Genomic DNA, 20,971 nt, shown 5'->3' with positions numbered 1-20,971 from the left:
TAAAAGCACACATATTACAAGAGCCTGCTACTGGGAACTAACTGAATTCACAAAGAAACAGTGTTTCAGTTCGTTAAAACGTTGCTCTATCTTGAATAACAAGCTTATTACATGCGAATCGTACTGGGAACCTACTGAATTCACCATGATACTAAGAATCCGTTCCTTAAAATGTTGCTATATATTGAACAGCACACTCATACAAGCATGTCCATTGGGAACTCACTGAATTCGCATAGAAATTTTCATTCCATTTTTGAAAATTTTTCGATATCCCGAACAGTCCACTTATTACTACTGCGGCCTATTGGGAACTAAGTGAATTCACAAAGTTACTGAGATTCGTCTCACCAAATTTTGATAAATCTTTAAAAGTACACATATTACAAGAGCCTGCTACTGGGAACTAACTGAATTCACAAAGAAAGAGTGTTTCAATTCGTTAAAACATTGCTCTATCTTGAATAACAAGCTTATTACTTGCGAATCCTATTGGGACCTATTGAATTCACCATGATACTTAGATTCCGTTCCTTAAAATGTTGCTATATATTGAAAAGCACACTCATACAAGCATGTCCCATTGGGAACTCACTGAATTCGCCTAGAAATTTTCATTCCATTTGTGAACATTTTTTGATATCCCGAACAGTCCACCTATTACTACTGTGGCCTATTGGGAAGAAACTGAATTCACCAAGTATTTGAGATTCGCCTCAACAAATTTTGATAAATCTTTAAAAGTATACATATTACAAGAGCATGCTACTGAGAACTAACTGAATTCACAAAGAAATAGAGTTTCAGTTCGTTAAAACGTTGCTCTATCTTGAAAAACAAGCTTATTATATGCGAATCCTATTGGGAACATACTGAATTCACCATGATACTTAGATTCCCTTCGTTAAACTGTTGCTATATACTGAAAAGCACACTCATACAAGCATGTCCCATTGGGAACTCACTGAATTCGCCTAGAAATTTTGATTCCTTTCGTTAAAATTTTTCTATATCCCGAAGAGTCCTCTTATTACTACTGCGGCCTATTGGGACCTAACCCAATTCACCATATTATTCAGATTCGGCTCACCAAATTTTGAAGAATCTTTAAAAGTACACATATTACAAGAGCCTGCTACTGAGAACTAACTGAGTTCACAAAGAAACAGTGTTTCAGTTCGTTAAAACTTTGCTCTATCTTGAATAACAAGCTTATTACATGCGAATCCTATTGGAGATCTACTGAATTCACCATGATACTTAGATTCCATTACTTAAAATGTTGCTATATATTGAGAAGCACACTCATACAAGCATGTCCCATTGGGAACTCCCTGAATTTGCCTAGAAATTTTGATTCCATTCCTGAAATTTTTTCTATATCACGAACAGTCCACTTATTACTACTGCGGCCTATTGGGAACTAACCGAATTCACCAACTTACTGAGATTCGGCTCAACAAATTTTGATAAATCTTTAAAAGCACACAATTACAAGAGCCTGCTACTGGGCCTTACTGAATTCACAAAGAAACAGTGTTTCAGTTCGTTAAAACGTTGCTCTATCTTGAATAACAAGCTTATTACATTCGAATCCTATTGGGAACCTACTGAATTCACCATTATACTTAGATTCCGTTCGTTAAACTGTTGCTATATATTGAAAAGCACACTCATACAAGCATGTCCCATTGGGAACTCACTGAAATCGCCTAGAAATTTTGATTTCATTCGTGAAAATTTTTCTATATCCCCAACAGTCCACTTATTACTACTGCGGCTTATTGGGAAATAAGTGAATTCACTAAGTTACTGAGATTCATCTCACGAAATTTTGATAAAACTTTAAAGTACACATATTACAAGAGCCTGCTCCTGGGAACTAACTAAATTCACAAAGAAACAGTGTTTGAGTTCGTTAAAACATTGCTCTATCTTGAATAACATGCTTATTACTTGCGAATCTTATTGGGACCTATTGAATTCACCATGATACTTAGATTCCGTTCCTTAAAATGTTCCTAATATTGAAAAGCACACTCATACAAGCATGTCCCATTGGGAACTCACTGAATTCGCCTAGAAATTTTGATTCCATTCCTGAAAATTTTTCTATATCCCGAACAGTCCACTTATTACTACTGAGCCTAAATTGGGAAAAAACTGAATTTACCAAGTATCTGAGATTCTGCTCACCAAATTTTGATAAATCTTTAAAAGCACAAATTACAAGAGCCTGGTACTTGGAACTAACTGAATTCACCAAGAAACAGTGTTTCAGTTCGTTAAAACGTTGCTCTATCTTGAATAACAAGCTTATTACAAGCGAATCCTACTGGGAACCTACTGAATTCACCATGATACTTAGATTCCTTTTCTTAAAAAGTTGCTATATATTGAAAAGCACACTCATCCAAGCATGTCCCTTTGGGAACTCACTGAATACGCTTAGAAATTTTGATTCCATTCGTTAAAATTTTTCTATATCCCGAAGAGTCCACTTATTACTACTGCGGCCTATTGGGAACTAGGTGAATTCACCAAGTTCCTGACATTCGGCTCACCAAATTTTGATATATCTTTAAAAGTACACATATTACAAGACACTGCTACGGGGAACTAACTAAATTCACAAAGAAACAGTGTTTGAGTATGTTAAAACGTTGCTCTATCTTGAATAACAAGCTTATTACATGCGAATCGTACTGGGAACCTACTGAATTCACCATGATACTAAGAATCCGTTCCTTAAAATGTTGCTATATATTGAACTGCACACTCATACAAGCATGTCCAATTGGGAACTCACTGAATTAGCATAGAAATTTTCATTCCATTTTTGAAAATTTTTCGATATCCCGAACAGTCCACTTATTACTACTGCGGCCTATTGGGAACTAAGTGAATTCACAAAGTTACTGAGATTCCTCTCACCAAATTTTGATAAATCTTTAAAAGTACACATATTACAAGAGCTTGCTACTGGGAACTAACTGAATTCACAAAGAAAGAGTGTTTCAATTCGTTAAAACATTGCTCTATCTTGAATAACAAGCTTATTACTTGCGAATCCTATTGGGACCTATTGAATTCACCATGATACTTAGATTCCGTTCCTTAAAATGTTGCTATATATTGAAAAGCACACTCATACAAGCATGTCCCATTGGGAACTCACTGAATTCGCCTAGAAATTTTCATTCCATTTGTGAACATTTTTTGATATCCTGAACAGTCCATCTATTACTACTGTGGCCTATTGGGAAGAAACTGAATTCACCAAGTATTTGAGATTCGCCTCAACAAATTTTGATAAATCTTTAAAAGTATACATATTACAAGAGCATGCTACTGAGAACTAACTGAATTCACAAAGAAATAGAGTTTCAGTTCGTTAAAACGTTGCTCTATCTTGAAAAACAAGCTTATTATATGCGAATCCTATTGGGAACATACTGAATTCACCATGATACTTAGATTCCCTTCGTTAAACTGTTGCTATATACTGAAAAGCACACTCATACAAGCATGTCCCATTGGGAACTCACTGAATTCGCCTAGAAATTTTGATTCCTTTCGTTAAAATTTTTCTATATCCCGAAGAGTCCTCTTATTACTACTGCGGCCTATTGGGACCTAACCGAATTCACCATATTATTAAGATTCGGCTCACCAAATTTTGATGAATCTTAAAAAGTACACATATTACAAGAGCCTGCTACTGAGAACTAACTGAGTTCACAAAGAAACAGTGTTTCAGTTCGTTAAAACTTTGCTCTATCTTGAATAACAAGCTTATTACATGCGAATCCTACTGGAGATCTACTGAATTCACCATGATACTTAGATTCCGTTACTGAAAATGTTGCTATATATTGAGAAGCACACTCATACAAGCATGTCCCATTGGGAACTCCCTGAATTTGCCTAGAAATTTTGATTCCATTCCTGAAAATTTTTCTATATCCCGAACAGTCCACTTATAACTACTGCGGCCTATTTGGAACTAACCGAATTCACCAACTTACCGAGATTCAGCTCCACAAATTTGGATAAATCTTTAAAAGCACACAATTACAAGAGCCTGCTACTGGGCCTTACTGAATTCACAAAGAAACAGTGTTTCAGTTCATTAAAACGTTGCTCTATCTTGAATAACAAGCTTATTACTTGCGAATACTATTGGGAACCTACTGAATTCCCCATGATACTTAGATTCCGTTCGTTAAACTGTTGCTATATATTGAAAAGCACACTCATACAAGCATGTCCCATTGGGAACTCACTGAATTCGCCTAGAAATTTTGATTTCATTCGTGAAAATTTTTCAAATACCCAACAGTCCACTTATTACTACTGCGGCCTATTGGGAACTAAGTGAATTCACTAAGTTACTGAGATTCATCTCACGAAATTTTGATAAAACTTTAAAGTACACATATTACAAGAGCCTGCTACTGGGATCTAACTAAATTCACAAAGAAACAGTGTTTGAGTTCTTTAAAAAATTGCTCTATCTTGAATAACATGCTTATTACTTGCGAATCTTATTGGGACCTATTGAATTCACCATGATACTTAGATTCCGTTCCTTAAAATGTTCCTAATATTGAAAAGCACACTCATACAAGCATGTCCCATTGGGAACTCACTGAATTCGCCTAGAAATTTTGATTCCATTCCTGAAAATTTTTCTATATCCCGAACAGTCCACTTATTACTACAGAGCCTTATTGGGAAAAAACTGAATTTACCAAGTATCTGAGATTCTGCTCACCAAATTTTGATAAATCTTTAAAAGCACAAATTACAAGAGCCTGGTACTTGGAACTAACTGAATTCACCAAGAAACAGTGTTTCAGTTCGTTAAAACGTTGCTCTATCTTGAATAACAAGCTTATTACAAGCGAATCCTACTGGGAACCTACTGAATTCACCATGATACTTAGATTCCTTTTCTTAAAAAGTTGCTATATATTGAAAAGCACACTCATCCAAGCATGTCCCATTGGGAACTCACTGAATACGCTTAGAAATTTTGATTCCATTTGTTAAAATTTTTCTATATCCCGAAGAGTCCACTTATTACTACTGCGGCCTATTGAGAACTAAGTGAATTCACCAAGTTCCTGACATTCGGCTCACCAAATTTTGATATATCTTTAAAAGTACACATATTACAAGACCCTGCTACGGGGAACTAACTAAATTCACAAAGAAACAGTGTTTGAGTATGTTAAAACGTTGCTCTATCTTGAATAACAAGCTTATTACTTGTGAATCCTATTGGGACCTGCTGAATTCACCATGATACTTAGATTCCGTTCTTAAAATGTTGCTATATATTGAAAAGCACACTCATACAAGCATGTCCCATTGGGAACACACTGAATTCGCCTAGAAATTTTGATTCCATTCGTGAAAATTTTTCTATATCTCGAAGAGTCCACTTTTTACTACTGCGGCCTATTGGGAACTAACTGAATTCACCATGTTACTGAGATTCGGGTCAACAAATTTTGATAAATCTTTAAAAGTACACATATTACAATAGCCTGCTACTGGGAACTAACTGAATTCACAAAGAAAGAGTGTTTCAATTCGTTAAAACATTGCTCTATCTTGAATAACAAGCTTATTACTTGCGAATCTATTGGGACCTATTGAATTCACCATGATACTTAGATTCCGTTCCTTAAATTGTTGCTATATATTGAAAAGCACACTCATACATGCATGTCCCATTGGGAACTCACTGAATTCGCATAGATTTTGATTCCATTCCTGAAAATTTTTCTATATCCCGAACAGTCCACTTATTACTACTGGGCCCTATTGGGAAGAAACTGAATTCACCAAGTATTTGAGATTCGCCTCAACAAATTTTGATAAATCTTTAAAAGTATAAATATTACAAGAGCCTGCTACTGAGAACTAACTGAATTCACAAAGAAATAGTGTTTCAGTTCGTTAAAACTTTGCTCTATCTTGAAAAACAAGCTTATTATATGCGAATCCTATTGGGAACATACTGAATTCACCATGATACTTAGATTCCGTTCGTTAAACTGTTGCTATATACTGAAAAGCACACTCATACAAGCATGTCCCATTGGGAACTCACTGAATTCGCCTAGAAATTTTGATTCCTTTCGTTAAAATTTTTCTATATCCCGAAGAGTCCTCTTATTACTACTGGGGCCTATTGGGACCTAACCGAATTCACCATATTATTAAGATTCGGCTCACCAAATTTTGATGAATCTTTAAAAGTACACATATTACAAGAGCCTTCTACTGAGAACTAACTGAGTTCACAAAGAAACAGTGTTTCAGTTCGTTAAAACTTTGCTCTATCTTGAATAACAAGCTTATTACATGCGAATCCTATTGGAGATATACTGAATTCACCATGATACTTAGATTCCATTACTTAAAATGTTGCTATATATTGAGAAGCACACTCATACAAGCATGTCCCATTGGGAACTCCCTGAATTTGCCTAGAAATTTTGATTCCATTCCTGAAATTTTTTCTATATCCCGAACAGTCCACTTATTACTACTGCGGCCTATTGGGAACTAACCGAATTCACCAACTTACTGAGATTCGGCTCAACAAATTTTGATAAATCTTTAAAAGCACACAATTACAAGAGCCTGCTACTGGGCCTTACTGAATTCACAAAGAAACAGTGTTTCAGTTGATTTCATTCGTGAAAACTTTTCTATATCCCCAACAGTCCACTTATTACTACTGCGGCCTATTGGGAACTAAGTGAATTCAATAAGTTACTGAGATTCATCTCACGAAATTTTGATAAAACTTTAAAGTACACATATTACAAGAGCCTGCTACTGGGAACTAACTAAATTCACAAAGAAACAGTGTTTGAGTTCTTTAAAACATTGCTCTATCTTGAATAACATGCTTATTACTTGCGAATCTTATTGGGACCTATTGAATTCACCATGATACTTAGATTCCGTTCCTTAAATGTTCCTAATATTGAAAAGCACACTCATACAAGCATGTCCCATTGGGAACTCACTGAATTCGCCTAGAAATTTTGATTCCATTCCTGAAAATTTTTCTATATCCCGAACAGTCCACTTATTACTACTGAGCCTAAATTGGGAAAAAACTGAATTTACCAAGTATCTGAGATTCTGCTCACCAAATTTTGATAAATCTTTAAAAGCACAAATTACAAGAGCCTGGTACTTGGAACTAACTGAATTCACCAAGAAACAGTGTTTCAGTTCGTTAAAACGTTGCTCTATCTTGAATAACAAGCTTATTTCTTGTGAATCCTATTGGGACCTTCTGAATTCACCATGATACTTAGATTCCGTTCTTAAAATGTTGCTATATATTGAAAAGCACACTCATACAAGCATGTCCCATTGGGAACTCACTGAATTCGCCTAGAAATTTTGATTCCATTCGTGAAAATTTTTCTATATCTCGAAGAGTCCACTTTTTACTACTGCGGCCTATTGGGAACTAACTGAATTCACCATGTTACTGAGATTCGGGTCAACAAACTTTGATAAATCTTTAAAAGTACACATATTACAAGAGCCTGCTACTGGGAACTAACTGAATTCACAAAGAAACAGTGTTTCAGTTCGTTAAAACGTTGCTCTATCTTGAATAACAAGCTTATTACATGCGAATCGTACTGGGAACCTACTGAATTCACCATGATACTAAGAATCCGTTCCTTAAAATGTTGCTATATATTGAACAGCACACTCATACAAGCATGTCCATTGGGAACTCACTGAATTCGCATAGAAATTTTCATTCCATTTTTGAAAATTTTTCGATATCCCGAACAGTCCACTTATTACTACTGCGGCCTATTGGGAACTAAGTGAATTCACAAAGTTACTGAGATTCGTCTCACCAAATTTTGATAAATCTTTAAAAGTACACATATAACAAGAGCCTGCTACTGGGAACTAACTGAATTCACAAAGAAAGAGTGTTTCAATTCGTTAAAACATTGCTCTATCTTGAATAACAAGCTTATTACTTGCGAATCCTATTGGGACCTATTGAATTCACCATGATACTTAGATTCCGTTCCTTAAAATGTTGCTATATATTGAAAAGCACACTCATACAAGCATGTCCCATTGGGAACTCACTGAATTCGCCTAGAAATTTTCATTCCATTTGTGAACATTTTTTGATATCCCGAACAGTCCACCTATTACTACTGTGGCCTATTGGGAAGAAACTGAATTCACCAAGTATTTGAGATTCGCCTCAACAAATTTTGATAAATCTTTAAAAGTATACATATGACAAGAGCATGCTACTGAGAACTAACTGAATTCACAAAGAAATAGAGTTTCAGTTCGTTAAAACGTTGCTCTATCTTGAAAAACAAGCTTATTATATGCGAATCCTACTGGGAACATACTGAATTCACCATGATACTTAGATTCCCTTCGTTAAACTGTTGCTATATACTGAAAAGCACACTCATACAAGCATGTCCCATTGGGAACTCACTGAATTCGCCTAGAAATTTTGATTCCTTTCGTTAAAATTTTTCTATATCCCGAAGAGTCCTCTTATTACTACTGCGGCCTATTGGGACCTAACCGAATTCACCATATTATTCAGATTCGGCTCACCAAATTTTGAAGAATCTTTAAAAGTACACATATTACAAGAGCCTGCTACTGAGAACTAACTGAGTTCACAAAGAAACAGTGTTTCAGTTCGTTAAAACTTTGCTCTATCTTGAATAACAAGCTTATTACATGCGAATCCTATTGGAGATCTACTGAATTCACCATGATACTTAGATTCCATTACTTAAAATGTTGCTATATATTGAGAAGCACACTCATACAAGCATGTCCCATTGGGAACTCCCTGAATTTGCCTAGAAATTTTGATTCCATTCCTGAAATTTTTTCTATATCACGAACAGTCCACTTATTACTACTGCGGCCTATTGGGAACTAAGTGAATTCACTAAGTTACTGAGATTCATCTCACGAAATTTTGATAAAACTTTAAAGTACACATATTACAAGAGCCTGCTACGGGGAACTAACTAAATTCACAAAGAAACAGTGTTTGAGTTCGTTAAAACATTGCTCTATCTTGAATAACATGCTTATTACTTGCGAATCTTATTGGGACCTATTGAATTCACCATGATACTTAGATTCCGTTCCTTAAAATGTTCCTAATATTGAAAAGCACACTCATACAAGCATGTCCCATTGGGAACTCACTGAATTCGCCTAGAAATTTTGATTCCATTCCTGAAAATTTTTCTATATCCCGAACAGTCCACTTATTACTACTGAGCCTAAATTGGGAAAAAACTGAATTTACCAAGTATCTGAGATTCTGCTCACCAAATTTTGATAAATCTTTAAAAGCACACATATTACAAGAGCCTGCTACTGGGAACTAACTGAATTCACAAAGAAACAGTGTTTCAGTTCGTTAAAACGTTGCTCTATCTTGAATAACAAGCTTATTACATGCGAATCGTACTGGGAACCTACTGAATTCACCATGATACTAAGAATCCGTTCCTTAAAATGTTGCTATATATTGAACAGCACACTCATACAAGCATGTCCATTGGGAACTCACTGAATTCGCATAGAAATTTTCATTCCATTTTTGAAAATTTTTCGATATCCCGAACAGTCCACTTATTACTACTGCGGCCTATTGGGAACTAAGTGAATTCACAAAGTTACTGAGATTCGTCTCACCAAATTTTGATAAATCTTTAAAAGTACACATATTACAAGAGCCTGCTACTGGGAACTAACTGAATTCACAAAGAAAGAGTGTTTCAATTCGTTAAAACATTGCTCTATCTTGAATAACAAGCTTATTACTTGCGAATCCTATTGGGACCTATTGAATTCACCATGATACTTAGATTCCGTTCCTTAAAATGTTGCTATATATTGAAAAGCACACTCATACAAGCATGTCCCATTGGGAACTCACTGAATTCGCCTAGAAATTTTCATTCCATTTGTGAACATTTTTTGATATCCCGAACAGTCCACCTATTACTACTGTGGCCTATTGGGAAGAAACTGAATTCACCAAGTATTTGAGATTCGCCTCAACAAATTTTGATAAATCTTTAAAAGTATACATATTACAAGAGCATGCTACTGAGAACTAACTGAATTCACAAAGAAATAGAGTTTCAGTTCGTTAAAACGTTGCTCTATCTTGAAAAACAAGCTTATTATATGCGAATCCTATTGGGAACATACTGAATTCACGATGATACTTAGATTCCCTTCGTTAAACTGTTGCTATATACTGAAAAGCACACTCATACAAGCATGTCCCATTGGGAACTCACTGAATTCGCCTAGAAATTTTGATTCCTTTCGTTAAAATTTTTCTATATCCCGAAGAGTCCTCTTATTACTACTGCGGCCTATTGGGACCTAACCCAATTCACCATATTATTCAGATTCGGCTCACCAAATTTTGAAGAATCTTTAAAAGTACACATATTACAAGAGCCTGCTACTGAGAACTAACTGAGTTCACAAAGAAACAGTGTTTCAGTTCGTTAAAACTTTGCTCTATCTTGAATAACAAGCTTATTACATGCGAATCCTATTGGAGATCTACTGAATTCACCATGATACTTAGATTCCATTACTTAAAATGTTGCTATATATTGAGAAGCACACTCATACAAGCATGTCCCATTGGGAACTCCCTGAATTTGCCTAGAAATTTTGATTCCATTCCTGAAATTTTTTCTATATCACGAACAGTCCACTTATTACTACTGCGGCCTATTGGGAACTAACCGAATTCACCAACTTACTGAGATTCGGCTCAACAAATTTTGATAAATCTTTAAAAGCACACAATTACAAGAGCCTGCTACTGGGCCTTACTGAATTCACAAAGAAACAGTGTTTCAGTTCGTTAAAACGTTGCTCTATCTTGAATAACAAGCTTATTACATTCGAATCCTATAGGGAACCTACTGAATTCACCATTATACTTAGATTCCGTTCGTTAAACTGTTGCTATATATTGAAAAGCACACTCATACAAGCATGTCCCATTGGGAACTCACTGAAATCGCCTAGAAATTTTGATTTCATTCGTGAAAATTTTTCTATATCCCCAACAGTCCACTTATTACTACTGCGGCTTATTGGGAAATAAGTGAATTCACTAAGTTACTGAGATTCATCTCACGAAATTTTGATAAAACTTTAAAGTACACATATTACAAGAGCCTGCTCCTGGGAACTAACTAAATTCACAAAGAAACAGTGTTTGAGTTCGTTAAAACATTGCTCTATCTTGAATAACATGCTTATTACTTGCGAATCTTATTGGGACCTATTGAATTCACCATGATACTTAGATTCCGTTCCTTAAAATGTTCCTAATATTGAAAAGCACACTCATACAAGCATGTCCCATTGGGAACTCACTGAATTCGCCTAGAAATTTTGATTCCATTCCTGAAAATTTTTCTATATCCCGAACAGTCCACTTATTACTACTGAGCCTAAATTGGGAAAAAACTGAATTTACCAAGTATCTGAGATTCTGCTCACCAAATTTTGATAAATCTTTAAAAGCACAAATTACAAGAGCCTGGTACTTGGAACTAACTGAATTCACCAAGAAACAGTGTTTCAGTTCGTTAAAACGTTGCTCTATCTTGAATAACAAGCTTATTACAAGCGAATCCTACTGGGAACCTACTGAATTCACCATGATACTTAGATTCCTTTTCTTAAAAAGTTGCTATATATTGAAAAGCACACTCATCCAAGCATGTCCCTTTGGGAACTCACTGAATACGCTTAGAAATTTTGATTCCATTCGTTAAAATTTTTCTATATCCCGAAGAGTCCACTTATTACTACTGCGGCCTATTGGGAACTAGGTGAATTCACCAAGTTCCTGACATTCGGCTCACCAAATTTTGATATATCTTTAAAAGTACACATATTACAAGACCCTGCTACGGGGAACTAACTAAATTCACAAAGAAACAGTGTTTGAGTATGTTAAAACGTTGCTCTATCTTGAATAACAAGCTTATTACATGCGAATCGTACTGGGAACCTACTGAATTCACCATGATACTAAGAATCCGTTCCTTAAAATGTTGCTATATATTGAACTGCACACTCATACAAGCATGTCCAATTGGGAACTCACTGAATTAGCATAGAAATTTTCATTCCATTTTTGAAAATTTTTCGATATCCCGAACAGTCCACTTATTACTACTGCGGCCTATTGGGAACTAAGTGAATTCACAAAGTTACTGAGATTCCTCTCACCAAATTTTGATAAATCTTTAAAAGTACACATATTACAAGAGCTTGCTACTGGGAACTAACTGAATTCACAAAGAAAGAGTGTTTCAATTCGTTAAAACATTGCTCTATCTTGAATAACAAGCTTATTACTTGCGAATCCTATTGGGACCTATTGAATTCACCATGATACTTAGATTCCGTTCCTTAAAATGTTGCTATATATTGAAAAGCACACTCATACAAGCATGTCCCATTGGGAACTCACTGAATTCGCCTAGAAATTTTCATTCCATTTGTGAACATTTTTTGATATCCTGAACAGTCCATCTATTACTACTGTGGCCTATTGGGAAGAAACTGAATTCACCAAGTATTTGAGATTCGCCTCAACAAATTTTGATAAATCTTTAAAAGTATACATATTACAAGAGCATGCTACTGAGAACTAACTGAATTCACAAAGAAATAGAGTTTCAGTTCGTTAAAACGTTGCTCTATCTTGAAAAACAAGCTTATTATATGCGAATCCTATTGGGAACATACTGAATTCACCATGATACTTAGATTCCATTACTTAAAATGTTGCTATATATTGAGAAGCACACTCATACAAGCATGTCCCATTGGGAACTCCCTGAATTTGCCTAGAAATTTTGATTCCATTCCTGAAATTTTTTCTATATCCCGAACAGTCCACTTATTACTACTGCGGCCTATTGGGAACTAACCGAATTCACCAACTTACTGAGATTCGGCTCAACAAATTTTGATAAATCTTTAAAAGCACACAATTACAAGAGCCTGCTACTGGGCCTTACTGAATTCACAAAGAAACAGTGTTTCAGTTCGTTAAAACATTGCTCTATCTTGAATAACAAGCTTATTACATGCGAATCCTATTGGGAACCTACTGAATTCACCATGATACTTAGAATCCGTTCCTTATAATGTTGCTATATATTGAAAAGCACACTCATACAAGCATGTCCCATTGGGAACTCACTGAATGCGCATAGAAATTTTCATTCCATTCGTGAAAATGTTTCTATATCCCGAGCAGTCCACTTATTACTACTGCGGCCTATTGGGAACTAACCGAATTCACAATATTACTCAGATTCGGCTCACCAAATTTTGATAAATCTTTAAAAGTACACATATTACAAGAGCCTGCTACTGGGAACTAACTGAATTCACAAAGAAACAGTGTTTCAGTTCGTTAAAACGTTGCAGTATCTTGAATAACAAGCTTATTATATGCGAATCCTATTGGAGATCTACTGAATTCACAATGATACTTAGATTCCGTTCCTTAAAATGTTCCTATATATTGAAAAGCACACTCATACAAGCATGTCCCATTGGGAACTCCCTGATTTCGCCTTGAAATTTTGATTCCATTCCTGAAATTTTTCAATATCCCGAACAGTCTACTTATTAATACTGCGGCCTATTGGGAACTAACCGAATTCACCAACTTACTGAGATTCGGCTCAACAAATTTTGATAAATCTTTAAAAGCACACAATTACAAGAGCCTGCTACTGGGCCTTACTGAATTCACAAAGAAACAGTGTTTCAGTTCGTTAAAACGTTGCTCTATCTTGAATAACAAGCTTATTACATGCGAATCATATTAGGAACCTACTGAATTCACCATGATACTTAGAATCCGTTCCTTAAATGTTGCTATATATTGAAAAGCACACTCATACAAGCATATCCCATTGGGAACTCACTGAATTCGCATAGAAATTTTCATTCCATTTTTGAAAATTTTTCGATATCCCGAACAGTCCACTTATTACTACTGCGGCCTATTGGGAACTAAGTGAATTCACAAAGTTACTGAGATTCGGCTCACCATATTTTGATAAATCTTTAAAAGTACACATAACAAGAGCCTGCTACTGGGAACTAACTGAATTCACAAAAAAAGAGTGTTTCAATTCGTTAAAAGATTGCTCTATCTTGAATAACAAGCTTATTACTTGCGAATCCTAGTGGGACCTATTGAATTCACCATGATACTTAGATTCCGTTCCTTAAAATGTTGCTATATATTGAAAAGCACACTCATACAAGCATGTCCCATTGGGAACTCACTGAATTCGCCTAGAAATTTTGATTCCATTCGTGAAAATTTTTCTATATCCCGAAGTGTCCACTTTATACTACTACGGCCTATTGGGAACTAACCGAATTCACCATGTTACTCAGATTCGGCTCAACCAATTTTGATAAATCTTTCAATGTCCACATGTTACAAGAGCCTGCTACTGGGAACTAACTCAATTCACAAAGAAACAGTGTTTCAGTTCGTTAAAACGTTGCTCTATCTTGAATACCAAGCTTATTACATGCGAATCATATTAGGAACCTACTGAATTCACCATGATACTTAGATTCCGTTCCTTAAAGTGTTGCTATATATTGAAAAGCACACTCATATAAGCATGTCCCACTGGGAACTCCCAGAATTCGACTAGAAATTTTGATTTCATTCGTGAAAATTTTTCTATATCCTGAATAGTCCACTTATTAAGACTGAGTCCTATTGGGAAGAAACTGAATTCACCAAGTATCTGAGATTCTGCTCACCAAATTTGATAAATCTTTAAAAGCACAAAATTACAAGAGCCTGGTACATGGAACTAACTGAATTCACAAAGGAACAGTGTTTCAGTTCGTTAAAACGTTGCTCTATCTTGAATAACAAGCTTATTACAAGCGAATCCTATTGGGAACCTACTGAATTCACCATGATACTTAGATTCCGTTCGTTAAACTGTTGCTATATATTGAAAAGCACACTCATACAAGCATGTCCCATTGAGAACTCACTGAATTCGCCTAGAAATTTTGATTCCATTCCTGAAAATTTTTCTACATCCCGAAGAGTCTACTTTTTACTACTGCGGCCTATTGGTAACTAAGTGAATTCACCAATTTCCTGACATTCGGCTCACCAAATTTTGATAAATCTTTAAAAGCACACAATTACAAGAGCCTGCTTCAGGGAACTAACTGAATTCACAAAGAAACAGTGTTTCAGTTCGTTAAAACGTTGCTCTATCTTGAATAACAAGCTTATTACATGCGAATCCTATTGGGAACCTACTGAATTCACCATGATACTTAGATTCCGTTCCTTAAAATGTTACTACATATTGAAAAGCACACTCATACAAGCATGTCCCATTGGGAACTCCCTGAATTCGCCTAGAAATTTTGATTTCATTCCTGAAATTTTTCCTATATCCCGAACAGTCCACTTATTACTACTGTGGCCTATTGGGAAGAAACTGAATTCACCAAGTATCTGAGATTCGGCTCAACAAATTTTGATAAATCTTTAAAAGCACACAATTACAAGAGCCTGCTACTGGGAACTAACTGAATTCACAAAGAAACAGTGTTTCAGTTCTTAAAACGTTGCTCTATCTTGAATAACAAACTTATTACATACGAATACCATTGGGAACCTACTGAATTCACCATAATACTTAGAAGCCGTTCCTTAAAATGTTGCTATATATTGAAAAGCACACTCATACAAGCATGTCCCATTGGGAACTCCCTGTAGTCGCCTAGAAATTTTGATTCTATTCGCGAAAATTTTTCTATATCCAGAACAGTCCACTTAATACTACTGCGGCCTATTGGTATCTAAGTGAATTCACCATGTTCCTGAGATTCGGCTAACCAAATTTTGATAAATCTTTAAAAGTACACATATTACAAGAGCCTGCTCCTGGGAACTAACTGAATTCACAAAGAAACTGTATTTCAGTTCGTTAAAACGTTGCTCAATCTTGAATAACAAGCATATTACATGCGAATCCCATTGGAGATCTACTGAATTCACCATGATACTTAGATTCCGTTCCTTAAAATGTTTCTATAAATTGAAAAGCACACTCATACAAGCATGTCCCATTGGAAACTCACTGAAGTCGCCTAGAAATTTTCATTCCACTCGTGAAAATTTTTCGATATCCCGAACAGTCCACTTATTACTACTGTTGCCTATTGAGAACTAAGTGAATTCCCAAAGTTACTGAGATTCGGCTCACCAAATTTTGATAAATCTTTAAAAGTACACATATTACAAGAGCCTGCTACTGGGAACTAACTAAATTCACAAAGAAACAGTGTTTGAGTACGTGAAAACGTTGGTCTATCTTGAATAACAAGCTTATTATGTGAATCCTATTGGGACCGATTGAATTCACCATGATACTTAGAATCCGTGCCTTAAAATGTTGCTATATATTGAAAAGCACCCTCATACAAGCATGTCCCATTGGGAAATCACTGAATTCGCCTAGAAATTTTGATGCCATTAGTGAAAATTTTTCTATATCCCGAACAGTCCACTTATTACTACTCAGCCCTATTTTGAAGAAACTGAATTCACCAAGTCTGAGATTCGGCTCAACAAATTTTGATAAATCTTTAAAAGTATACATATTACAAGAGCCTGCTACTGGGAACTAACTGAATTCACAAAGAAACAGTGCTTCAGTTCGTTAAAACGTTCCTCTATCCTGAATAGCATGCTTATTACATGCGAATCCCATTGGGAACCTAATGAATTCACCATGATACTTAGAATCCGTTCCTTAAAATGTTGCTATATATTGAAAAGCACACTCATACAAGCATGTCCCATTGGGAACTCCCTAAATTCGCCTAGATATTTTCATTCCATTCGTGAAAATTTTTCGAAATCCCGAACAGTCCACTTAGTACTACTGTGGCCTATTGGGAACTAAGTGAATTCACCTAGTTACTGTGATTCGGCTCACCAAATTTTGATAAATCTTTAAAAGTACACATATTACAAGAGCCTGCTACTGGGAACGAACTGAATTCACCGAAACAGTGTTTCAGTTCATTAAAACGTTGCTCTATCTTGAATAACAAGCTTATTACATGCGAATCCTATTGGAGATCTACTGAATTCACAATGATACTTAGATTCCGTTCCTTAAAATGTTGCTATATATAGAAAAGCACACTCATACAAGCATGTGCCATTGGGAACTCCCTGAATTCGCCTAGAAATTTTGAATCCATTCCTGAAAATATTTTCTATACCCGAACAGGCCACTTATTACTACTGCGGCCTATTTGGAACTAACCGAAATCACCAACTTACTGAGATTCGGCTCACCACATTTTGATAAATATTTAAAAGCACACAATTACAAGAGCCTGCTACTGGGCCTTACTGAATTCACAAAGAAACAGTGTTTCAGTTATTAATACGTTGCTCTATCTTGAATAAGAAGCTTATTACATGTGAATCCTATTGGGAACCTACTGAATTCACCATGATATTAAGAATCCGTTCCTTAAAATGTTGCATTAAATTGAAAAGCACACTCATACAAGCATGTCCCATTGGGAAGTCACTGAATTCGAATAGCAATTTTCATTCCATTTGTGAAAATTTTTCGATATCCCGAACAGTCCACTTCTTACTACTGCGGCCTATTGGGAACTAAGTGAATTCACAAAGTTACTGAGATTCGGCTCACCAAATTTTGATAAATCTTTAAGTGTATACATATTACAAGAGCCTGCTACTGGGAACTAACTGAATTCACAAAGAAACAGTGCTTCAGTTCGTTAAAACGTTGCTCTATCTTGAATAAAAGGCTTATTACCTGCGTATCCTTTTGGGAATCTATTGAATTCACCATGATACTTAGAATCCGTTCCTTAAAATGTTGCTATATATTGAAAAGCACACTCATACAGCATGTCCCATTGGGAACTCCCTGAATTCGCCTAGAAATTTTCATTCCATTCGTAAACATTTTTCGATATCCGGAACAGTCCACTTATTACTACTGTGGCCTATTGGGAACTAACCGAATTCACAAAGTATCTGAGATTTGGCTCACCAAATTTTGATAAATCTTTAAAAGCACACAATTACAAGAGCCTGCACTGGGAACTAACTGATTTCACAAAGAAACAGTGTTTCAGTTCTTAAAACTTTGCTCTATCTTGAATAACACACTTATTCCATACGAATACCATTGGGAACCTACTGAATTCACCATAATACTTAGAAGCCGGTCCTTAAAATGTTGCTATATATTGAAAAGCACACTCATACAAGCATGTCCCATTGGGAACTCACTGAATTCGCCTAGAAATTTTGATTCCATTTTTGAAAATTTTTCTATATTCCTAACATTCCCCTTATTACTACTGCCGCCTATTGGGAACTAACCGAATTCACCATGTTCCTCAGATTCGGCTCACCAAATTTTGATACATCTTTAAAAGTAGACATATTACAAGAGCCTGCTACTGGGAACTAACTGAATTCACAAAGAAACAGTGTTTCAGTTCGTTAAACCGTTGGTCTATCTTGAATAACAAGCTTATTACATGCGAATCCTATTGGAGATCTACTGAATTCACCATGATACTTAGATTCCGTTCCTTAAAGTGTTGCTATATATTGAAAAGCACACTCACACAAGCATATCCCATTGGGACCTCCCTGAATTCGCCTAGAAATTTTGATTCCATTCCTGAAAATTTTTCTACATCCCGAACAGTCCACTTATTACTACTGCGGCCTATTGGGAACTAAACGAATTCACCAAGTTATGAGATTCGGCTCACCAATTTTTGATAAATCTTTAAAAGCACACAATTACAAGAGCCTGCTACAGGGCCTTACTGAATTCACAAAGAAACAGTGTTTCAGTTCGTTAATACGTTGCTCTATTTTGAATAACTAGCTTAATACATGCGAATCCTATTGGGAACCTACTGAATTCACCATGATACTTAGAATCCGTTCCTTAAAAGGTTGCTTTATATTGAAAAGCACACTCATACAAGCATGTCTCATTGGGAACTCACTGAATTCGTCTAGAAATTTTCATTCCATTCGTGAAAATTTTTGATATCCCGAACAGTCCACTTATTACTACTGTGGACTATTGGGAACTAAGTGAATTCACAAAGTTACTGAGATTCGGCTCACCAAATTTTGATAATTCTTTAAAAGTACACATATTACAAGAGCCTGCTACTGGGAACTAACTGAATTCACAAAGAAACAGTGTTTCAGTTTGTTAAAACATTGCTTTATCTTGAATAAAAAGCTTATTAATTGCGAATCCTATTGGGACCTATTGAATTCACCATGATACTTAGATTCCGTTCCTTAAAATGTTGCTATATATTGAAAAGCACACTCCTACAAGCATGTCCCATTGGGAACTCACTGAATTCGCCTAGAAATTTTCATTCCATTTGTGAACATTTTTCGATATCCCGAACAGTCCACTTATTACTACTGTGGCCTATTGGGAAGAAACTGAATTCACCAAGTATCTGAGATTCGGCTCAACAATTTTGATAAATCTTTAAAAGTATACATATTAAAAGAGCCTGCTACTGGGAACTAACTGAATTCACAAAGAAACAGTGTTTCGGTTCGTTAAAACGTTGCTCTATATTGAATAACAAGCTTATTACTTGCGAATCCTATTGGGAACCTACTGAATTCACCATGATACTGATATTCCGTTCCTTGAAATGTTGCTATATATTGAAAAGCACACTCATACAAGCATGTCCCATTGGGAACTCACTAAATTCGCCTAGAAATTTTGATTCCATTCGTGAAAATTTTTCTATATCCCCAAAAGAATACTTATTACTACTGCGGCCTATTGGGAACTAACCGAATTCACCAACTTACTGAGATTCGGCTCAACAAATTTTGATAAACCTTTACAAGCACACAATTAGAAGAGCCAGCTACTGGGAACTAACTGGATTCACAAAGAAACAGTGTTTCAGTTCTTAAAACGTTGCTCTATCTTGAATAACAAGTTTATTACATGCGAATCCTATTGGGAAATTATTGAATTCACGATGATACTTAGATTCCGGTCCTTAAAATGTTGCTATATATCGAAAACACACTCATACAAGCATGTCCCATTGGGAACTCCCTAAATTCGCCTAAAAATTTTGATTCCATTTGTGAAAATTTTTCTATATCCCGAACAGTCCACTCATTACTACTACGGCCTATTGGGAACTAACGGAATTCACCAAGTTACTGAGATTCGGCTCACCAAATTTTGATAAATCTTTAAAAGCACATAATTACAACAGCCTGCTACTGGGAACTAACTGAATTCAAAAAGAAACAGTGTTTCAGTTCTTAAAACGTTGCTGTATCTTGAATAGCAAAGTTATTACAATCGAATCCTATTGGGAACCTACTGAATTCACCAGGATACTTAGGTTCCGTTCCTTAAAATGTTGCTATATATTGAAAAGCACACTCATACAAGCATGTCCCATTGGGAACTCCCTGAATTCGCCTAGAAATTTTGATTCCATTAGTGAAAATTTTTCTATTTCCCGAACAGTCCACTTATTACTACTGTGGCCTATTGGGAACTAACCGAATTCATCAAGTATCTGAGATTCGGCTCACCAAATTTTGATAAATCTTTAAAAGCACACAATTACAAGAGCCTGCTACTGGGAACTAACTGAATTCACAAAGAAACAGTGTTTCAGTTCTTAAAACTTTGCTCTATCTTGAATAACAAACTTTTTACATACGAATACCATTGGGAACCTACTGAATTCA

This window comes from Rattus norvegicus, chromosome 10 (assembly GCF_021556685.1).
Source record: "Rattus norvegicus strain SHRSP/BbbUtx chromosome 10, alternate assembly SHRSP_T2T, whole genome shotgun sequence".
NCBI classification, from domain to species: domain Eukaryota; kingdom Metazoa; phylum Chordata; class Mammalia; order Rodentia; family Muridae; genus Rattus; species Rattus norvegicus.
This window is presented reverse-complemented; position numbering follows the sequence as displayed.